Below are 4,565 nucleotides of genomic sequence, written 5' to 3'. Positions count from 1 at the left end.
AAAGTAATATTCTTGTTTATGAAAAAAGAAAAGAAAATTATTAGGTCCAAGCAAAATGGAGTTATTTCTTCAATTAACTCATGGAGAACTATAAGAAAAGTTGGAAATTTTGCTTGAAAATAAAGAAGAAGAAGAAAGATTGACAACAAATTGGAAGAGAATAGAAGAAGTAATAGGATTACTTGCAAAAAGAGAAAAGAGAAAAGACAAGGTGGGTATTCAAAAACCATTATAAACATCTAAGGCAAAAATACCTTCTATTCATCTTACATCTATGTTTCAACCGTCAATGTTTATATCAAAGAAAGAAAAAATAAGTATGGATGAAATCATATGTGAGATGAGATATTTACAAATTAAATTTGAAAAACTTGAGGAGAAGAGGCAAACATCAAGAATGTCAATAAGACAAAAATTAGGACCTGAATTTTTTTAACCCCCAACCAAGACTAATTTTTTTTACGACCTTCTTGATTTTTATTTATGTTTCTAAGATAATTTTCTACTATGCTTAAAAATAAGTCCTCTTATAATTCAATAATTATTTTTTCTTCATCCACTAACAATGTTATAATACAAAAATTGTATTCAACTAAGTGATTCAATTAATGAAAAAGTTAATGCTTGTTTAAGATTATTACTTACTTCAAAGATATACATAACATGAAAGTATAGCCACAATCTTCATCAACGTATATATCTTTTCCAAACTTTAAAATAAATAATTATCTTATGCAATATAGACATAAGAATAAATCTTTACATTCAATTTCTATATTTAATGAATTTGATAAGCCATACACTATAACATACCAAAAAAAAAAATACATTATCACCAACATCAATATTGATATTAGTAATCAAAAGGAGAAGAAGAATTAGGTAAAAATTAAAGTATATAAATTTGATAACATCATATAAAAAAGCTTCTTAGAAGCTTTGGAAATGTAAATTTAAATTTATAAGTATTTTTAGGTGATTGATAGGTTGAATATTTGTCCAAAAAATTGGCCATGTGTTGCACATGATGACTACTTGTTTTATAAATTGGCCATATGGTGTACATGTAAAAAACTTAACTTGCAAGTTAGACACATGTCTTCCAAGTACGATACATGTTAAATGGCTTATAAAATATTATCATATAATCTTTTAATAAAATAAAATAAAATATAAAATATATATATATATATAGAAGTAAAAATAAAGCCTTTTTCAGGTTTTTCAATGTTTTTTTTTATTTTTTGTGTAGTTTCTATCTTATATCTATTTTTTTTTTTTGTCTATTATAACATGATATAAATAAGATATTTGTATAAGATAGATAGTTAAAACTATGGAAATTTTTAGAATTGTGCTTAGATTAGTAGACTAGGCAAGATCTATTATGGAACATTCTAAAAAAAGAGTGTAGGATAATTATCTAGATGGAACCTACCATAGAATCTTCTAAAAGGAATTCAAGGTAGTTATTTAGATAGGATCCAATATCTAAGAATATTTTAGAAAGTCCAAGGTGGTAGAACAAAGTATAAATAGAACTAGCCAAGGCCTTTTGGAGCATCTAGTCAAGTATGGCTTTGAACCTTCTCTCTTAGTAAAGTTTGGTTTTACATCTTCATATTTAGTTTTATTTTTTTCTATTTTTGTTTGTTTAGTTTTATCTTCTGTGTCATATTTTATTTAATTCTATTCAGTTTTATTCTTGTCTAATTTTATTCTTGTAATGAAGTTTCATATTGCAGTGGATTAGAAGGATCTTGGATACTCGAGATAGACCAATTCTATTTCATTGGTACCAGAGTGTGTGTTAGATTATTTACTTTTGGTAGTATTTTAATAGTCATCATTTAGTCCAAAATCAATTATTATAGTCACATTGGGTATTGTGTTGAAGATACCACAAGCTACTCTTAAAAAGTCAACCGGGAGATGAAAAGGCATTAGAATAGTAGAATCCAGTGGAGAAATTATAGTATGGGAGATATGGCAAAGCAATCACATATAGAAGGTCAAATATAACATCTATTAGGCCAGATAGCTATCTTACAAGGGCAAATAAAAGCCTCAAGGATAAGAGACTTGACATCTACTAGGCTAAAATTGAGTAAGTTTAATACATACTTTGGGACTTTAAGACAAGAAGATGTATGTTAATGGCTCTTCAACATGCAATAATACTTCCAACTATCTGGGACAAATACTACTGAAGAAATTATATATATAACCAACTATTTAAGAGATGCGGCAGCTATTTGATGGCAACATTGAGTTCAAAGCTATGGAACTCAAGGTGGATTTTGTGATTGGGAGGAGTTTAAAACAAAGTTTAGGAATTAATTTTGGCCCATCAATGTCGAAAAGATAGTATGTATTCAGTTGATAAATCTTACATAACCTAGGTAGATGTAAGATTATGTCTCTCAATTCAAGTTTCTATATCTCTAAATTGGTAATATTTTAGAGGTGGAGATAATCAATTGATTCCTATGAGGTTTAAAATCTAGGATTTAGTGAGAAGTGGAGCTAAGGGATCTACAAACATTCAAAGAAGCAATTTGGATTGTAGACAAGGTTGATGCTATAGATTTCAAAAATCATGGAGTAAGACCTATAGCACAAAGTTTTATGTCGCTATCTAATACTATAGCACAACAACCAATACCAATGGAAATTAATGCCCTACAGAGATTATTGACACTAAAAAGATAAAAAAAATATTGGTGCAAAAGGAATTATTTCTTTTATTATCAAGAGTCAAGCCATCAGATTCAAGGTTGTCAAAAATATCAAAATTCAAGCACTAGCAAGACAAGGTAGGTTCATAGTTTCAAAATTCACCAAGTCGATAATAAGAAAATGAGGCTCTTCAATAAAGGCATTGAAGACCAATACTAGAAATAGATACTATCTCTCAAAGATAAATAACATGGCTTTGGATAACTATAATAAAAATTGATTGGTGTATCTAATGGGACTACTAAAAAGATAACCATGTCGAGTGCTTGTAGATTGTCACTCTACAAAAAAATTATATCTCAATTGAAATTACCAACGAGTTTGGAATTAAAACTAAGGCAATCAAGGAAGGAAGTATATACCTTATAGATGACTGAGAGAATGTATTAAATGAGACATATGAATATAAAACCTTAAGGTTGACTAATACCTATATTTTAAGAGAGAAGTTCAAGGTGACAAAGCTAAAATATGATATTATCCTTAGTATGCGATGGCTAAAGATAGAAAATAAATAAGTTAATTTGATAGCAAGAAAAATCACCTTTAAAGATGGTGGATGCTAGGTGAGTCTTTGTACCTCTATATTAAACAAAGAAGAAAGATAATCTACAATGAAAGACTTATCCATAGGGATAACCTTTATGAAGAATCAAATAAAGCATAAATAATTGATTTATGTGTTGATTCCAAATCTTGCATCAATGGAAGTTAAGACAGTTGAAGGAGCAAAATGGGCAAAGCAACTTATATAGGAATATTGGGATGTCTTTCAAATTTACCTACCTAGTAACGTGCTTCTTAATTGAGGTGCCCTCTTTCAAATAGAACTATTGTCTGGAGCCAAATCAGCAAGTCAACCAATTTATCACTTAGCATCAAAAGAATTTGAAGAGCAACGAAAGATACTGGACAAACTCTTAAAGAAAGGCTTCATTCAAAAAAGCACATCACCATTGGGAGCACTTGTACTCTTTGTACATAAGAAGGATGGTGGATTTTGCCTTTGCATCGACTATTGAGGCATCAATAAGTAGATTGTTTTATATTTTTTTTGAGGATACAAAGAGTTTTATGATAGATTTTGGATAGCTTGCTTAATGCCCATTGGACATGACCTTCGACCAATAGAGATAAAGATCTTTACCTTTTGCCTTCATCCAACCATGCCTTCATTTCATCCCTCCCCATAAACCTCCTAATAGTTTAGATTTTTCATCCTTAGGCTTCCACCTTCTCTTAAAGCTTTATATTAAACATCTAAATTTTATATAATTTAAATATTATAATAAAAATAGATAAAATTTATTTATTTATTTTCTATACCTACTATCTTAAATTAATTTATTAACCATTTTAACATACATCAAGACTTATGAATATAAAATATGTTTTAACTATTTTTTACATATAATAAGCATTTACAGTATGATATTGTTGGAAAGAACAGTTATAGTTTTTTGATATTCTGCTTGAATACAAGGAAGATCAACAACATATTATATTAGATAGCTTACTATAGACATCAAACTTGAAAGATAAATTGAGAGACAAAATAGAAGTTACTACTATTAATAGTATCATTTCAAATCTAACCAAAGAGGTAGAATGGAAAGAAGCTACACATCAGGATGCTTACTTCAAGATGATTAGCGATTTGTAGAAGGTGGGCAATATATAATATCAAGATTATACTATTAATAATGGCTTATTCTATTTGAAGAAGCAGATTTATATATCCAATAATGCTATACTTTATACACATATACTTCAAGAAAGACATGATATTCCAATATTTGGACATCTGAGATGAGAGAAGATTCTAA

This window comes from Physcomitrium patens, chromosome 24 (assembly GCF_059467195.1).
Source record: "Physcomitrium patens ecotype Gransden chromosome 24, ASM5946719v1, whole genome shotgun sequence".
NCBI classification, from domain to species: domain Eukaryota; kingdom Viridiplantae; phylum Streptophyta; class Bryopsida; order Funariales; family Funariaceae; genus Physcomitrium; species Physcomitrium patens.
The sequence above is the reverse complement of the archived record's forward strand: the minus strand, read 5'-3'. Positions refer to the sequence as shown.